The 19,364-nt window shown below is 46.5% G+C and overlaps 1 long non-coding RNA gene across 1 annotated transcript in view; it reads left to right on the forward strand.

Annotated features, from left to right (window-relative positions):
- The window catches only part of LOC130606353 (uncharacterized), a 53,201-nt gene that overhangs the window by 19,670 nt on the left and 14,167 nt on the right, over positions 1 to 19,364 (forward strand). Inside the window, exon 2 of the long non-coding RNA XR_008973960.1 lies at positions 15,841 to 15,975. This is a non-coding gene — a long non-coding RNA (uncharacterized LOC130606353). The remainder of the gene's footprint in view (positions 1 to 15,840; positions 15,976 to 19,364) is intronic.

Raw genomic sequence — 19,364 nt, forward strand, 5'->3', positions numbered from 1 at the left:
CTGGGTCTGTGCCAGAACTCGAGGTGGGTCCCCTGGTCTCTGAATTTGGTCTAATTCTGCTGTTAAAGCACTTGGGTTCTTTCCTGCCTGCTCTTGGAGGAATGCTGTTGTGTGACTGACTCCTGGTTACGTACTTGGTTCTTCACTTATGCTTCTCCATCTGTTTACACCAAAGCAGTAAAGGTTTTTGTTTTGAGATCTGTTTGAAGTATTTGCATGCTTATGATACTAGTGCGTTACTGAGATTGTGCTCTTATTTCCTGTAGTATCTGAAAATGCACTCTCCGAAGGAAAGCCTAAGAAATGTACAGTCTGAGTATGAAGTACTTCCTATGAGCACCCCATAATGTGCAGTGTAACTGCATGCCTGGTCCCCTCATCAGTGCAACAGCCATAGCTATAGGCAACAGGCAAGTGTTGCCCCTTTGAAGACGAGATGCTTTCTTGGCTTTCCCCTTCACCAGCCATAAGCATCCTGCTGAGGAGCAAACGTGCTGCGGGTGCTCTGTTGCCTTTATCCCAGGTAGCGGTTTTCTCCTTCCCTTTCCATGGGGATTGTGGGAGGGGGTCTACCTGAGCTACAGCTGCCCATCAAGGAGGCATCCATCTCTTGGCCTCTGCTGGAGTCAGTTCTCTGCTATTTCTTCAGCCTTTGGATGGCTTTGAGCTCTCGGAGCTTTTTGTTTTGGGTTTGTACATTTACAGCAGCCAAGGTTTCTCCTGTGAGAGCTCCTGGGCGGGCTGAGGCTCAGTAAGTACCTTTACATGAGACCTTCTAATTTCAGGTTAGCAATCTTGCATTGGTTGTTCAGACAGCATGAGAGGGGATGGACGGGTGCACTGTGGGAACTGGGTTCTGGGATGCCTGTGCGTGCTGCCCAGAGAGGCATCTATGTAAACAGATGGAGTTTTAGGTGGGTAAGCAAGGGTGGATTGCTGTGTTAGTGGCACTGTTACAGAGGACACTGTGTGTAGCTGATGGCCAGCACCAGCTTTCTGTCCTGCTGGCACCTTAGGAGCAGGGTCTGAATGTTCACACTTAGGGAGCTGGTTTGTGGGCTGCCCAAGAGCGCTGCCCTGAGTGCAGGATGCAGAAGGAGTTTTAGGTGACAAAGCAGAGGTGGATTGCCACGTTGGTGGCACTGTTCTGAAGGTCACTCTGTGTAGGTGATGCCCAGTACCAGGTTTCTGTTCTGGCACCTTAGGCTCTTCCTTCCTCCTCCTTCTCAGAATATAGTTCTATGTGTATATGTACATATATCTATCTGCCCTTTTTCTGCCCTCCTCTGCTTTTCTGAACATGTTGAGCTTTATTAAATTTGACGATCCCAGAATCCCTTCAGAAGAATCTTTAAAAGAATTAAAGGAGGCATCTCTACCCCTATCTAGATACAGTCATGGAGTGGTGAGGATGGAGGAAGAGAGATCCAGTGCTTGTGGTTATTAAGCTTACTTCTGGCCGGTTTGGGCTGGGAGGTATCCCCAGTCCTGCAAATTGCTGTGGTAAAGGAGTAGCACCCCACCAGTCTGTTTTAGCCCCAGGAAGCAGAAGCAGCAGGGGATAAACAGATTTGGCTCTCCTCATCCACCTGAAATGAAGTGAGCACCTTCCCAAAGCATGACTTCTCTGCGCAGTGTCTGCTCTATAGTTGTGACCCCTTTGGCTTCACTGTAAGGCAACGGGTGGCAGATGTTGGAGATCTCGTCTTGGAGGGATGAAGGGGGAAGCTGTACTCTAAATAAAACCCTCCCTCGTGTCCTGCAGCTTCCTAAACCCGCTCAGTTGTGAATTGCAGACATTTATCTATACCCTTCTCTATGTGTGTGTGTGTACATCCATAAATATGACTGCGTATAAACATGTGTATATATAGAATGTTTTATTCCATTACCAGCACATTCATGTTATTTCAACAGTAACAGCAGTACTGGGGCCAGAAAAATGCATCATATCAGAGCTCAGCCTTACAAGTATCGTAAGTTTTTGATGTCAAAACATTAGTGGCTTGTCAGGACACTTGATGCTAAACATCCTTATTACCTCATCCATGTGCGTGCCATCTAAACTTAATCTACTTTGGTTTTAGCCCATGAACAAAACCCCCATGCCTGCTTCCGTTCGAATTATGTGGTGATTTTACAGGCACTGAAGGCTGGGCCAGCAATTGGGCAGAAAAAGGTAGATCCAGCCTAGCAGTCTGCCTTTGGTGACTCTTAGGACTAGCCTGTGGTCCTGTGGGGCAGCAAAACATGGGATGGAGCTGAGCAAGACCAGGGAGTAAGGCAGGAGAAGCAGAAAGGAAAGGGAGCTTGGAACCTCTGTAGATCTATGGGCACATGGTTTGTGACACTCTGACCCTGTTCTTTTAGGAGAGAAATTATAGGGCTGGCTCAGGGATTTCAAAGCAGATGCCAAATGAAGGCGTTGCCAAGGGCATTTTTCATGTCTGAGAAGCTTCCATTCCCACAGGGGAAGATGGGGGAATTTTTCCCTGACTTTTCCTCTGGATCTGGGGTTTGCTCTTGTGGGTATTGAGGCAAGTTTGTTTGTTGCAAGTAATCTAAATATTGCGTTGTATGTGTATCCAAATCTCTATGCAGAGGGGCAATTCCTTGCCTAATCTGTTTTTCTCCTGCAAACAATTTGCTTGATGACTTCAGTGTAAATCAGGAATATGTTCTCCAACGCTGATAAATTCTGGGCTCATATAACCCTGGTGGGGAGAGAACCAGGCTCTATGTGTTTATAAACAGTGAGAGAAAATGTATACCTCTGCGCACAGTTTACATTCCATGTGGGCTCTCTTGCCAGGTGTCCAATAAAAGAAAAGATGCATTTCTTTCCAAAAGGCACTGGGAACATCTGGCTGGGTGGCACCATCACTGAGTTCTGGGTGTGAAATCCAAAGGGGGACAAGCACGGTGCTGCAGTCCATGGGGGTGCTTGCTAGGGACTGACAAGCTCTGTGAATAAGCAAAATCAGTGAAAAGCAGGAAAACTGAGCCTTGGAGCTCTCAGGAGAAGGGTTGGTGGTGGGGGAACATAGTAATTGATTTGGAATATGTTTTATTTGCAATGGACACAGTTGTCATCCCATGCATTTCTGAAATAAGCTGGAAGAATTTTTGGCTCAATTGGAAGAAATTTTGGTTCTTAATAGTCTGAGGTTGAGGGAAATGATTTTAATAGTTAAATATTGCTGTTGTCTGCTCTCCTGTCCCAACATTTTACTGTTTTTCCACAAGATGTCAAGGCTGTTTCTTAGCAGTGATTAGAAACTGGCTGGAGATTGGGAAACAGAATGCTATTATCTGTGAAAGGGAGAAAACAAAAAGCATGGGTACTTCATAGACGCATCAGGTTCTACATCTTAGACTAAGGTTCTGCAAGACCTTGCTGTGCTTCTGTTTGAGACAGGTCTGTCTTTTGTGTCACACAGAGGTGGCATCCACACTGCACTGTAAAATTAGCCAAGTTCCCTCTGATTAGATTGAAAGGATGAAAGGCAGCCAAACAAACCCAGTTCTGTGCATGCAGTCCTCTGTGGTCTGCTGGTGAAGTGTTCTTTCCAGCAAAACCAGGTATCAGACCATATAATAGGCTTTCCCGAATTATTTTGAGGGTGAGTGTTGGAAAGTGTTGGAGAACAGACAAGTTGTTTCAGCCCCATGGGGCATTTTTAAGAGTCAAGTACTGGTTGTGCAGAAGACAAGCTTCTCTGTGCCATCCCAAACTTTTCCTTGAATGAGATCCTTAAAGCAACAAACATCAGAACAACTAACTCTTTCAAATACCTTCTCTACACAGGCTGGACTCACCAGTCCTTGACTTTGAGAGGAGGATAAGCATTTGTAACAGATAGCTTTGAATATTTGGCAATCAAAGGTATTAGCTCTTTAATTCACCTTTATAGGCAATGGGTAAGATCATGATAACTTGTCTAGATACTACAGCACTATATCAGCACGGTGCCAGGTTAAGTCATTTGTATCTAACAATAGTCTCAAGCCTATTTTTCCCTTTCTTTGCATTTCTGCAAAATAGGAGTACTTGAAGGGTGTGTGTGTGTGTGTGTGAATATTCAGCTTTGCCTCCAGGGAATATTCTTCTTTGTAATCCATAGTTTGATTTATACCTTTTTTTAGCTCTTCATTATACAATGCACTCTCCACTGGCACAGTGGGGTCGCTGCCTGTGGACCCATCCTCGGAGATGCCCAGTGGAAATCTGTCTGGCAAACAAATGAGATGATTCTTCCTCCTTCTCTAATATCCTTAGTTTGGTTTGGTTGGTTTGTAACAACAAATGGAGTGGAGGGAAGAGATGCTCTGGCTGGCAGAGCATTCCTGTCACCAGCTTCCCCCATAGCATCTCTGATAAATGAGCCTTGGTGCCGGTTGCCTACTGTTCCTCTGGGATCACTGACCACACCATGCTTTCCCTTTTAGGAATGAGGACAAAAGCAAGCTTTAGGGGAAGTCACTGGACTCATAATTCTTCCCATGTTTTCCCCATAGCTGTTAAATGTACATGGGGCATGCTGTCGGTCATGAACCCTATGGGCTGATCCTTGGCTGCGAAGCTCCCTAAAGGAGGAATTTTCCCACTGTTAATCTTTCTGGCTCAGAGCACAGCCCAGCTTAATGCAGTTGTTATTTTTATCCATCGCCGAGTGCTCTGCAGCTCAAGCTGGGTGGTCTTTAAGATACTGTGCACAATTAACGTGGGCTGAGTCGAGGATGCGTTATCAGGGAGGAACACGCAAGTGTGGGACCAGCTGAATTCCTCTAATGCTGTGGGACAGTGATGATGGCTGAAGCCACTGCTCCCTGGCTCAGCAGAGGTGAACCAGATGGGGCTGTCTTGTTCAGAGGTCTGTATTTGTCTGCTGGCCATCTCTTTGAGGAGCTGATACTTGGAGCTGTCAGGCCTGGCAAGCTTGAACCAGGTCAGATCTCCTTGGACTGCTCTGGTCAGAAATGGACTGGTGAATTTGTCCTCAAAATGCCCACCCGAGGAGTGCTGACTAAACCCATCTGTCCTGGGCAGAGCTGGCCAGAGAGGCCTCCTGAACATGGGGCAAACTAAGGGAGGGCTGAAGGGACTGACTTGGTCTCATGCAAATAACACTGTGTCTTGCTGAGAGCCCACCATGGCTCATGCTTCGCTGCTGGGTAAAGACAGGGAGATATTCTGGTCCTCAAGGATGGCTTTTTTTGGCTGCAGTGGGCAAAAGAGTGACTCCATGGTCTGGTGACCAGTGGGAAGGGGTTTGGAAGGAGTTTGGGGGCCTTCTCTAACAGAGAACCTGGAGCTGTCATCTGTGGGGCACACTTTGAGGACTTCCACTTCCCTAGGTGTTTCTTTAAAAGAAAACTGAGAGGGAGATGAGGTGGAAATGATCCTCAGCAAGGGATTGCTTTTTCCCAAGTGTTTTTCCCTGCCAGTGAAAGCATTTTACAAACAACTGATTCAATTTTGCATCATCCCGTGGCAGCTGTAAATGGTAATAGATCATTGCTTTATTTCCCTCTTCATTTCTTCAGTCTGGAAGCCTCAGCTACTCATCGGCAAATGAGGAGGTGCAGGCAGTTAATGAAACATGTAATTGAAAAAGAAGGGAGAAGTAAAATCTGAGTGCGTGAAAAGTTATGGAAATCCCCATACACTGAGAAATAGGTGGGAGACAGGATGGGAAAATCACTCCAGTTCTTTGGTAGTGTCTCATGGATGGATGTAGCAGCTAGCACCAGCTTGGCCCCAAGAGCCGTAGGCAGCACTAGCCCATCTGCCAGCGGGGTGATCTTGAGGGTGTTGCTTTGTCCGAGGTGGAACAGCCCACCCCACTGATGTGCTGGGGTTTGACTTGATAGAATTGCACATCCCATCTCGGGATGAAGGCCCATGAGATGTGACATCGGAATTTAAGCTGGGCTGATGAGACCTTGCCTGGTCTTGGACTCTGTCCTGAATTTCCTTTGCACGGACTTCTCTGGGGAAGCTCTGTTACCCCTCACAGAAAAACAATGATTTGCCAAGGTAATGGCTGGCATGCATCATGGGGATCATCTTCATGCTGTGGGGTATGGTGCACTGCCAAAAGAGCGCTGGCTTCCCTCTGCCATCCTTTAGGGATGGTGAGGGCTTGTGCATATATCACTTCTGCAGGTGCTCTCCCTGTGCAGTGGACTCTTCCACAGCTGCTGTCCTTTTGGAATGTAGGATCTGCAGGTTGGATGTTTGCCCATCATTGGATGGAGACCTCCAGCTCATTTGCTCTGGAGCAATGAGCTGCAACAGGCTTACAGCCATCCGAGTTTCCACAAGGCAGTATTTATCTTCGGAGGGATCCAATTCGTTCTTATTCCAAATAACACTTTTTCCCTATTTTCCTTCCACATCCCATATAATTTTCCATATCCTTACCAGAAAAAGGGGAAGAGGGATTTGTGAGAAAAGCAAAATAATTCTGCTTTTGATTTTATTTCATCCTTTAAAAACTGGCTGGTTTTCTTAGTGGAAAATCAGAGAAAACCAGGCTGGAAGAGGAAAATATTCTTCTCCCTCAGCCATAGGGATGCTGCATGGCAAAATGCTTTTGGCAGAGCAGCTGCTGGGGACTCAAGGGTTGCTGAACCCACCCTTTCCATGAAACACAAGTCCCTGAATGTCTCCATGTGCCAGGAGCTGTCAAGGACATTGGTGGTGTGTTGTTGACCTTCCAGAGGTAACATTTCAATTCAAGCTATAGGGGTGTGATGAGCACCATTAATACGTCCTAAGGATACCCAAAATGAGGGAGAACTGGGATCTTTGCTACCTATGGCAGAGGGCTTAAAGGGGGAGATGATAATTTCCCCACCAACATTTAGACCTCAAAATGACAAACACAGAGGCAGATTGAACTCTTTTTCTCCCATGGCAGAGAATGTCCAGCTTTACAGTCCCGAGGTAGAAATATGCTTTCCTGAAATAGTTTGCAACCAGGCCTGGCAGTGGTCATTCCCAGATGGCTCCTGTCCCAGGAGGTGTTTGACTACTTGAAGCATTGGAGAGCAATCCTGAGGGTATTTGAATGACATCCTATAAACTGACAGGAGCACTGTCACCTTGGGGAGATCTCCTGTGTCCGAGCTCAAATGACTGGAGCAGGGCCAGCAAAGGGAGGCAGAACTGATAAGGAGCTTGGGAAGTCTTCACAGGTGGAAGCAAAAGAGGCTGTTAAACAGGTCAGGGCTGTTTAATTCAGTAAGGAGCAGAGTAAGATGTGCCTTGGTGGGGTTCATGAAGTAATGAGTGGTGCAGAGAAAGTTGAGAAATCACTGCTGTCTGCCAGCTCATGTATTTTACAGAACACCTGATGTTACCTAGAGGGAGGGGTGGAATAATAAATACTTATATTAATAGATAATGTTAAATAAAATGTTTCAAGTAGGAAAAAGTAAGATGTTTTGCAAGTACATGTTAGTGCTCCAGCTGCCCCTCAGTGATGATGTTAGGATGAATGGTGCCCAGGCCTTGGGGTAGGAGCCCTTCTCCACTGTCCAGCAGGGGTTGCAGGATGGTCTTCTGCGTACCCCAAGAGGCAGCTGAAATAGCTGCTGGTGGATGTGGAAATTCAACAGCTTCTTGGCAAGAAATTTAGGGTTTGGGCCTGTTCTAAGGCTGACCCTTTAAAGGATGGCTTAGGTGTTTTGTGCACAACGTGGTGAATGACCCATTGAACAAAACACTAGCTGGGCTTGGGAGCGAGCACCAGGGTGGCTGGACACCAAGGAACTGGTGCCAGGGAGGACCTGCCCTCGCTGGGGGCTGCCCAAGGGAGGGCTCTGGCAGATGAGCCATGGCAGTGTACAGCCTCTGGCTCAAAGGCAGCAGCATGTCTGCTGCTGTAAAACTGTCACTGTCTGCTGGCCATCAGGAGATGAGGTGATGGTTTGCTCCATAGGCTGGTGAGCGTGATTTGCTGTGTGATGATGATGTTTCAAAGAGATAAATGAGGTTAGGACAACCTGTGTCTCCGGACCAGAAGTAGTTCTGTGGTTCCACTGACACAAGCCACACTGATTTTACCTCACTGAAGAACTAACCCAAAATACTTGTTGCTTGGGGATGTTTGTGAGAGAGGATTTGTCCCTGCTGCAGCACAGTGGCGATCGGGTTGTTGTGGACAGTGTAGGGGCTGCCAGCGTGGTGAGGGTCCTGCAGCTCCCCCATGGGCTCCTCTTGGACTAGATGGATGGAGGGAAAGGGGCTTCCCAGGCTGGGTCACCCTGCTGTGGGTGCAGGAACTGGCCTGGCGCATGGTGCCTTGCTCTGCTAATGATGCTGCTTTGACCCCTTCCCCTTTCTCTGCTGACTGGGGACATTCTGTGTGCTCCTAGCTTTGTTGTGATCTTCAGTAATAACAAAAGAAAACAAACTGATGCTTTGTGTTCAGCCTGGTCTGCAGATCCTTGTTAGATTGGGCAGGAGAGGCAGGGTTTGTTCTGCCTGTCTTAAATGCTCACGTGCCAAAGCTTGCAAAGGCTTTACTGGGTGTCGATCTGAGATTTAGGGGTAACGAGTGCTCCCTGGGGAGGGATGTTTAAACTGAATAGTCAGGAGCTTCTTGAAAGGGATTGTTTGGGCAGTGGGTTCATATTCTCATGTGGAAAAAGGGCCAGGCAGAGCTGCTGTCTCCAGTTCTGCTGAGCTCTCTCTGCCTTCCCAGCAGCTTGCAGTGATAGCAGTACCTTGCTCTTAAAGAGATTTGTGGTTTGGATCAGATAAATTCATTGCTGTGCACATGGAAGCGTCACGAGACATTTTGGATCTACTTCTCTGGTTTTTCACTGCTGTTGTGCTCACTTCCATAAAAGAGGTTTCACTTCTGGGGGGTGAAAGCATCCCCTTTGCCAGCTGCACAGCATGAATTAATCCCTGTGGTGCATGTATTTAAGGCTGGATGTAAATGAGGCTATAATATATAAATGGTTACTGCCCAGAGGGAAAGGTGTGAGGGCAAGCATTGTTCATGAGGGCATGAGGGGATTATACTGAGCTCTGATCCCCTGCTAGAATAGCAAATGGCTGCCGTGGACAAGCCTCACTGTGTTCCCCCATGTGCTGCCAGCCTCATGTGTGCTGCCCTTGATTTTCTATTGCCAGATGAGACTGATCTGATGATCTCTGTGAGGAAGATTAATCCCCTCCCCAGCTCACTGCTGACAGCTTCCCCCCATTGCCCTTCCTGCAGGAGTCTCCTCCTGCCTCTCTACTGCTTCAGCCCTCAGAGCCAGGGCCAGGTTTGTCTCTGCCATAAGGATTTGGGTGCACATCTGTAAGCAGATTCCATGGGCCCCTGGGAGTGACGGAGAGCTGAGATCCTGTTTGCAGAAGCACGCAGCTGACTTGCTGCTTCACCACGTTGATACAAAAGAAAACTCGTAAGTATGTATAAACTGCAGGGAATCAGCAGTGTTAAGACCATTCATAGAATCATCATAGTGTGGTCTGTGTTGGAAGGGACCTTAAAGCTCCTCCAGTTCCAATCCCCTGCCATGGGCAGGAGCACCTTCCGGTAGAGCAGGTTGCTGCAAGCCCCATCCAGGTCAAGTTAAACTGAGCCTGGTACACCCTATCATAGAACATCATCTTTCAAAAGCCAGATGTAAATAATTGTGATGAACATACTTTACCACCTGGTCCCATCATTCCCACAGTGTGGTTAATCTAACACTGGAAGTAAATGATTCATCTGTGTTTCATCTCCATCCATCAGAAAGCTCTGCCCTCTCCCTCTTCCCCAAGGAGTTTTGTCAGGAACAGAGGTAAACCAACAGCTTTGTCTGTGTAGGGACAAATGTGACTTTCTCCAGGTCAGTTCCTCATCCAAAACCACCAGAGAGAAACTTTTGCTATAAAAGCCCCAAATTCTTCCCTCTGTTCTTAAATACACAGAGCCAAGCGTTCAGGGTCTACTCTAAAGCATGGTGCAGACGTTGGCTTTCGGTTGTTCTGGCATCAGTACCAGCCACCTTCAATGTTAAAATAAGATGGAATTTGTTCTGTGCACATTCTTAGAGTGATCCATGTTTTGTTTCAAAAACAGGAGCAAAGTGGGTTTTGTTGCGGTAAAGCTTAAAATCAATAGAAAAATAGCAAAAAGAAAGAAGTAAAACTGAGACTTTGAAACCTCCCCAAAGTTGTGGGGTAGTTTTTGGCAGGAAATGAGAAAAATTCCTTTTCCTTGATATTCCTCTCTTTCTTTTCTTCTTTTTTTTTTTTCTTTTTTTTTCCAAAGACAATGTCATTTCCTGACTCTCCCTAATCTGACCTGTGTAATCAAAAGGAAGGGAAGACAAACTGGGATGGCTCCTTCCTGTAAGGAAATGATTTCCAATCTTTATTTGAATGTACTCTAGCTTTGTATGTCTTATCCTTCAGATATAGCTAGAAGTATCATTTGTCAAAGGTCCTTTTTGCAGAGATAGAGGCTGGGGATATAGGAAAGTGAGGTAATGTCATTATATACAGGCAGCCCTAAGGATATGTAAGACACAGAGTTCTCTCCAAAGTAAATGTTCCTTTATTTTATGGCACATTCATATAACTTAAATAGTGGTTTAGTTTTTGAGCTCATCCGCTGGCTTTTGTGTTTGGGAGTGTGGTACCCAGAGCAATTGCTCTCATTATCTCATTAATATGGTTGGCTCTTCCCTTCCAGGCAAAATTATGGGAGTAATTAAAACTGGCTCCGTTTGCAAATGGGAAACATTGTGCAGCTTTGAAAGCGGGCGGGACCATTAGCAGCAGTTACTGGAAGGAGAGACAAGCAAACCAAGGAAGTGCTTGCCTCCAAAACCATCTTTCCAAAAGGATGCAAAGCTCTGTGCTTGAGCTGGCCTCCAAGCGGACTGTGTAAAGCTGCTGTGGTGTAAGTTGGTTGGGGATTAGGTTTCAGAAAGGTTCATAACTACACTGACAAATGGTGCTAGGGTTGATGCTGACAGATGTTGCCAGCGGTGCTCGTGCTTCTTGGCTCAAACCAAGACTTGCAGTCAGTCATTTTGCAAGCAGGAAAATGCTGGAAGATCGGTTGCTTGCAAGAGTGTTTCAGCCACATCTGAAGCAGTGTTATGGAACTGATCTGACTGGGGTCCCCACATCAAAATGGGAGTCAATGGATCCAAATTCAGGGCATCTCATCCAAACCGCAGCTCAGTTTTGAGGAGGGTTGGATTCGCAGCTCTAGTTTCAGTCCACTTATAATTGGAAAATGCCTTTTAGTTTGGATGATACCCAGGAATTTCTCTATCTTGCAAACCACCCATTTCCACATCTGTGCAGAGAGTAGGGCAGGGAGAAACCTGACATCCCTTCGATTCCTGTGTATGGTCTGCATAATCCAATTGCTTCTGCTGCCAGCAGAGCCAAATCCACAGCATCCAGCCAAGGGTGCAAGGACCATTTACTCAAACCCTTGTTCTCATTCTCAGTTTTAGCCACAGAAATTTCCTCTGGTGCAAGAGTTATGGCCAGATCTAAAGAAAAGACAATGTAATACTTATCCAAGTTCCTAACAGTGTGGGGTTTCTGTGATTTACTTGGTGTTCTGTAGCATAAAAAAGAGCAAGTATTTGGGAAATGTTTCCTTAATGCCCTTGCGGAACCATGCCTTTATCCCTGGAAAAAGCCAGCAGCAATTAATGCATGTTGCTCACTTAGGAGTATGAACAGGCTTAAACTGCATGTTAAATGTGGGTAGATGCTGCAGAAATATGGTATTTCAGACTAGAAGGATTTGAGATAATACAAGCTTTGAGCAGGTATTGGGGTTTTTTCTTCGTGTTTTAGAACAAATGGCAGCTTCAAATGCAAATACTCTGGACTCATTGATGTTTTTCACTGTCTTATGGGAAGATCATTTTCAGGTCCTTTGAAAAAATGAGAGAAAGAAAAGGTTTCTGGTTAAAATTGGGGCCTCAAAGTGGCAGTTTTTCACAGGCAGCTGTGAGAGTTTTTTTCCAACAGAGAGAAGCAGGACAGTTATCAGTCCTGGGCGCTTTTGCTTCAATATGGCACAAAGAAGTGCTGTGAGCAGGGTTCTCCCGGAAAAGCAGATGATGGATAAGCCTGCATTCTCGCTGATGTGAATTCCTGACCTAGTTTCCACAGTAGACTGGCTCAGGAGCATGAAAGAACTGCTGGGGATGCAGGTGATGCCTTGCAGGAGGGCTGGTCCTCTGATGCACGTGAACATAAGGCAAGCATTGCTGTGTCGGGGCAGGTCACTGGACATATCACAAACTAACCCCCTCAGACCTGGTCCTACAGGGATCCTGTCCCAAGACATTGCTGCACAGCTTGAGGATCGGCTGATGAATAAAAATCCCAGCTGATATGATAGATGGGAAATCATAGAATCACATCATCATAGAATCACAGAATGGTTTGGGTGGGAAGGGACCTTAAGCATCATCTAGTTCCTATCCCTCGCCATGCATAGGGACAGAGAGTCCTGCAGTCACTGGCTGGGGAAGGAAGTGGGTAGTGTTTTGGAATAGTTTCCACCAACTCCACTGTTTCTCACAAGGCAGCAGGCACCCTGCATGTTCTGTTGCATGGCAGTGGGGAAGCATGAGCTTGTGTTGATGCTTTCAGCTATCTCTGAAGGCTGGGGTGAGGATTCATGGCACCCATAGGAGCTGCTTCCTCCATGGAGAAGGCTGAGAGCCTCCTCAAAGGCACAGCAGTTTGAGAACTTGTGGATAAGAGGAAATGTTTTTGATAGTGTGGGTGTAAATAGGTGTTGAGTTGGCTGCCCTGGAGGCTGAAGGCTGCTCCATCACTTGGCTTGGTGCTTTATGTGCTCTTCCAAACCCAGTTGCTAGCTCAGGGCTGGCTAATAGGGTTTTACTGAGTGCATTTGCATGGCAGGATGGGTTAATTCTCTCTGCTGCAAGGGTCACTGGATGGCTCCATGCAGAAAGACAGGGGTTCAGAGAGACACAGGGGCATGAGACACCCATCTCCAACATGGAAGTGAAAAGTGCTTTATCCTGCTTCCCCTTGGACTTTCACAAAAATGCCAATTTACACAAATACGTGGATGTCTTTTGGCCTTGTAATGAGCAAATCCACCTTCTCACCAAGGGAAGACTCCTTCAGTGCCCGTTTCCTTCTCCAGTTTATCCTGTCCAAATGTATTTCAGTCCCCGCAGTGATCTCCCCTCTGACAAGGCCTTACTATTAGGAGGCTGTTTGCCCTAATTCAGCAAAGCACCAGGTCATGGGCACTGCTCACGCATTAATGGTTTGCTCCCCCTTAATATTGTAGAGCATGGGTTCCTTGGGAGATGAATGTTTGGAGCGAGGAGACAAGTTGGGTTTGTTCCTGCTTATTTTGTTTGCCATCCAAATTAATAATAGGTTAAAGATGTCCTGCTGATGAGCCATAACATCCCAGCAGTGCTATTTGTTCTATCGCAGTCGAGATCAGGGTCCTGGGGTGCTAAGGAAAGAAGACACCAACTCTGCATGGAGATGGAGAAAGTGGAGGCTTCTGCTCTTAAGGAGGTGGGTGTCAGCGTTGAAGTGGGCTTAAAAACTGGGCTTGCAGCCGGTGGTGTGGATTCCACTGCTGATGGGAGTGAGGTGGCTGAGAAGCAAATAGTGGGACAATTATAAGTGAATTTGGAGGCCTCGACTTAAGGAAGGATGTGCATAAATACTGATGGGGTTGTAGAAACTAAGCGGAGGCATCTCCAGGCATCTTCTTTCCACAGAAGTGGAGCAAGACAGACTTTTCTGGCCCATTGAGGTTGGGTTGATGAATAAAAATCCCAGCTAATGCGATAGGTGGGGAATCTGTCAGCCAGCTCTGCTTTTTGGGTATCAGAGCACAGCCTGGTCGATGTGGCTGGATGGCAAAGTGTTTGTCTCACCCATCAACAGGACCTGCATTCTGCATCCCGGTTAGAAAGTTTATATAAACCTATCCAATCTTTCACAGCAATCATTCTGCTCTCTGTCCTGGGTCCTTCTCTGCCCAACTTAGGAATATTCTGAGTTTCTCTCTGTTCCCCAGCTTGTGCGATCTGACAGCATGTAAGGGATAGCATCCTTGCTCCGCAATAAATCAGTGCTGCCCAGTGGTCTGCATCTGGCCAAGTGGGTTCTGCAAGCTTCAGGAAATACTGAAGGTTCTTTCTTGCTCAGTATCTATCTGTATATATATATATTTACACATATATATAAAGTGGTTGTGTATGTGTGTGTATATATATATGTATATAAAAGCTGCTTGTCTAGAACCACAGCATGCAGTTTTTCTCTGTCAGCGTGGGCTTACCACATGGGGACCAGATGTGGCCATCCTAAAAGGTCTATTCACTTCCATACCCTCTCTTTTTTTTCCATCCTATTCAAGTACAACGTGAGACATATGTGCCAACCACCCATCTGAGGCTAAGTGGAAACCAAGAGTGATTTCTTACAATGCCATAAGATGCTAATAGCAGTTTTCAATAGTAAAGAAGGATATATGAATTGGGAATGAACTCTCCAAGCAGTTTGTAGACATGCCATTTTTTTCATGTGGCTTTTTTCTTCCCTTCTTCACTTTTCTTGGTGGGAGGTGACACGTTTAACAATGCTTCCCATGAGCAAGAGGCCCACTCTGGTTAAAGCAGACTGGAAAAGGCTAGGACTCTTCAAAGCGAGCCGAGCAGAACTGGAGACCTCAGGCCTCTTGGGAGCTGTATATCCAGTTCTTTTGGGGGACCCTGGAAAATCCCATCCACACGCTATTGGCAGGCAATGCAAGGATTGAGGGACAAGTTGCCAGCTTAGAGCCTTTGCATGAACTTTCAAAGCCTTCATGAACTGTCTCAGGCGGCCACCCCTTCATAACAGCAAGGAAAGCTGTCTGGAAAGTCACATTCCCATCGCATGGAATGAAGTTTTCTGACACTTTCTGATCCAGATTAGGAAGAGAAGTCAAAGTTTTTCTCTGCTGAATGGAAATTCTTGTGAAATGCAGTCAGAAACACGGGACTGAGCTTACTGAAGTGGGCCATTTAGTTTCAGTCTAAACACCAGGTGAAGTGATACAAAACACATATCAAACTAAAGGAAAGGGTAGAGTAACTGATGTGTTCCTGGGGTTTTGCTGTTCAATCCCTTCAAAATCAAAATTCTTCCACAAGTGAAATGATTTTGGCTGAGTCAGAACTTACTGTTTGAAAACAGCTCTGGGAATTTCAGTGGTTTGCCCCAAACCCACTTTGCTGTCACCTCTGTGCTCATCTTCATAGCACAGAGCTTACAAACACCAGCAGAACTTGGGACCCAGCTCTGAAGCTGGCCCTGCTTTGAGCAGGAGGTAGGACTGGAAACATCCTGAGGTCACTTCTGGCCTTGGTGATGGTCACAGTATTTGCCATGGGCAGTAGTAACTTTGCTAAGAGATAGCTGGGGAGGAAGAAGGGGGAGTGAGGCTAGATGGGAGGAAAAAAGCAAGGTAGCAGAAGAAAAACAGAGGTAAAGTGCTTCTCAAAGCCATGCCTAGAAAGGAAAAGGCAGGAAGAGTCTTTGTTCCTTCCCAGGATGTACATTTAATGTTTCCCTAGTTTTCTTCCAAAATACCCCCAAGTGAATCTCCTCCAACTGCACTCCAGACCTGAAATTACCTTAGCAGTGGAGGGGAGGGATTTTCCCCTGTGAGTGAAGCATCTTTGGGAAGGTGGTATCTCCAGCTACAGGGAGCATCCATGTAGGGATGGGGAAGGCATGGGAGAGCTGATTGGTTTAGCAGTAGTCAAGTGTCTTCAAACTTTACCTTCTTTGCTTTATAGAGGGGGGAGAAAATGACAAGCAGAAGCACCAAGTATATGGCAAGAGCCACTGCATGAATCAAGAGGGAGGAGTGGTTCTGGTCACCAAAGCTCAGCACTCCATGGCAGAGGTGACAAAGCAAGAGGTTTAGTAAGGTAAAAAGGACCATTTTGACTTTCTCTGCAAATCTGTGAGCTTCATGAAGTCACTTGGTAATTTTTGCTTGTGCTGGTCTGCCTTGAACTTAGTCTGCTAAGGATGTTAGAGCCTGACTTGATGGGGATAGTGGCATAGGAGGAACAGTTGGGATATAGGCGAAACACTGACTAGCTCAGCCACAGCACCTAAACATCTGGTGTATTTTGGCTAAACAATTGTGCTGATGGGGTAAGTCCTGCTGTGGAGAGCTGTCTCTGAGCCCCACTCTCAATAAAGAAGTTGGACGTTTGGTGTCGTAATTCCAAGAGTAGTCAGTATTGGCTCAGCTCCGCTTTGTTCGGAGAGCCAGCAGGAAGCGCTGATGGTGAGCCAGCATGGCTCTCACAATCCCTTTCTCTCACTAATTACTTCTGGCTGCCATAGAAGCCCCACGGACTTCAAAGGGATGACACTGGATTTGCACAAAGGATCTTCCATCCCAGTTTCTCATCCCATGGTGGTCCACAAGGCTACAGAAGGGGACCCACTAAACAACTTCAGAAAACATTAAAACACATTACGCATTGCCACAAATGCACATTCCCACACAGACAAAAGGCAAGGAACATGGAGATAAATCATTGCTACAGAACAATTGAAATGCTTCTCCTTGTGGCTGTAACTGAAAAAGCATGTGTACAAGATGAAGTTGGCTTCTCCAAAAGGTGAAATGGTTTTTAAGTAAAATGCACAGAAGCATATACTCTGCCCTGCATCAAGAGCACTTGGGATGGGATGCTGCAGAAGTGGCCCAATGTCCTGGGCACCATCCTCTGGGGCAAGTCCATGCTTGAGCCCTTAATCTCACTGACCTCTTGGTGCTTTTTAACATCTTATTCTTAACTAGCTGCACATCTTCCCTCAGGCAGAACACTATATATACCCTCCTGGCTTACCCAAGGGCTTAGGACCGTATAGCCTTCCTACCTCTCTGTTAATGCAAGTACATGTATAGGCTGCCCCAAGCAGATGTATTTTGTTTCTGAAACAATCAATGTAATGCTTCCCCCTCTCTCAGTGGCTGGGTCTAAGAAGAGAAACTTTGCTCCAAGCTGAGCAGAAATCCAGTATGGTTTTGGTGGGGGTTTGAAGGAGATGTTTGTGCCAGGGACAGTGATGCCAGCTCAGGGGGATGGGAGGAGGTAGGCTGAGAAGTGATGCTCTCTCTATGTTCCATTGAGAGGCAGCAACACATGGCACTGAAACCACCCCAGTGAATGTGTCTGAGGCTTTTTGCTCTTTTACAGAATGTTGCCCAACTTCTCAGTCTCTTTTGGGTTGGAACAGTGGTATAATCAGAGGGGTTCTGTAACAAATGGTGAGTTTGGCCAGACTCTTCTCCTGGACAAAGCCAGGTTGGCTTCATTTGCTCTGCTCCCAATTCTCACCTGTTTCAATGAGGGAAGCAACAGAGGTTTCAGCTTAACCATTAAGAAGGTGGTGATTTGGAAACAGGCAGGCAGATCTGACCGTGCTCATTTGAACAGGCTTTTAGTAACCTTCAGAGACTGGCAATTCGGGTGGTAAACCCACTTTATGATCTGTTATTACCTGTGCTCTGCTCAGAGGCAGCAAAACTCATTATGGATCTAAATGGCTGGAGTGCTGCTGCATATCCATGCAGGCAACCTTTAATGCTCTCCCCTTTCCGGCTTCTTAGCGATAAAAGCACATTGCTAGTAAAAACCCCTAAGCCCCTGAGCTTGCTGCTGCTTTGCTTCGTGGTCAGGCTTCTGTGCTTGAGGTTTTATTTCATTGCTGACGTCCCATGGATAACTGTAGCAAATGCACTTGGTGTTTCGGAAGTCAGCCAGTATGGTGTGCTTTCTGGTTCTTATTTAACCGCACATTAAATGTTCCCCTTTGCCCCAAGTTTTATTAAGAAGAAATTAAAGAGAGCCTTGTTAAGCCAGAAGCACGGAAGGAAAGCAGTCCATCCTGCTGGGCCAAAGGAACAGCCTCAGGATCAGCCCTACAACATGAACCCAATTCTCCAGACCTTGTGTAATTATGAGCATCACAGACTGCAAAGGGCATAGGAATGGCAGACATTGCTGTTGTAGAGAACTGGGGGGAAACAAAGGCTGAAAGATGCTTCAGAGTGCATCAGAACTCACAGCTGGTGGATGCTGGTGCAAGCTTATCATGTTGGGCAATGGAGATCCCATGGTGGCCCTGTACAACCTCTCCCTGCTGTTTGCCTTCATGTAGAAAACATCTCGTATCTCTAGCCAGCAGAAATACCAAACTCCACTGACCATCCCAGCCTATCCACAGCTATGTTGGCTGCGGGTATCGCTCAAGAGACTGATCCTGTAGAGGAAGCCTTCAAGACACAATGTACCAGAGGGTTTCCAAAGAGCTCACAGGTCCATTGGCATATGGAATGATAGAATCATAGAATAGTTAGGGTTGGAAAGGACCTCAAGATCATCTAGTTCCAACCCTCCTGCCATGGGCAGGGACACCTCACATTAAACTATGTCACCCAAGGCTCTGTCCAACTTGGCCTTGAACACCACCAGGGACGGAGCATTCACAACTTCCTTGGGCAACCCATTCCATGAGTGTTGGGGCATTCTCATATTCCTCACTGCCTTTGCTTCTTCCATCTCTCCCAGTCCTTTGGCTTAACACAATGGGATAGCCAAAGGCTCACACATGGCATTAGGGCTTGAAGGTCCATGCTAGAGCCTATAACCCACCATTGCCTTCAGCTGCTTCAAAACCATGTTTCTGGTTTTTGGACTATGCAACCTCGCTGGTGCTCTTGGTGGTGCTTCTCCACACTCTGACCATGCTAGGGTTTCTCAGTAGAAAGAAAAGGCACAGATTAACTGGGTATTAACTAATACCGAGAGCACCATCTGGTGGGCTGTGGGGCCAGAGGATGTGGTCGGTCCAAGCCAGGGGTGACTCTGGGGCCTTAAAGCAACGCAGGCAACTGGTTTGGGGCATCAATTGGTTGTGGTCCACCTTGTTTGGCTTCCCAGCCCCAAGGAGAAGGTGGAAATAATCCCCACAGTGTGATTAACAAACAAGATTTCTTCCTGCCTTGGGATGGATGGAGTTGAATGTGTTCCTTCAAGTGTGGAGAAATCCCTAGTTGGGATGACTGAGCTCCTACCATAAATATCCATCCTTTCTTTGAATATAGATAAAATCTGTTACATTGTGGCAATGAGTTCCACAGGTCTGTGATTTTATATATATGTGTGTGTACCTGTATTTCTTTCATATACATATATATATCTCCATTTTAAATTAGCTGATATTCAGTGTTACTATCTGTAGCCTGTGAGAGAGGGACCTCATGGGGCCTGAGTTACTTGGACCAGCCACAATA

This window comes from Pezoporus wallicus, unplaced genomic scaffold, assembly GCF_028554395.1.
Source record: "Pezoporus wallicus isolate ANWC-B61680 ecotype Strahan unplaced genomic scaffold, APGP_CSIRO_Pwel_v1 contig_3488, whole genome shotgun sequence".
Taxonomy (NCBI): Eukaryota; Metazoa; Chordata; class Aves; order Psittaciformes; family Psittacidae; genus Pezoporus; species Pezoporus wallicus.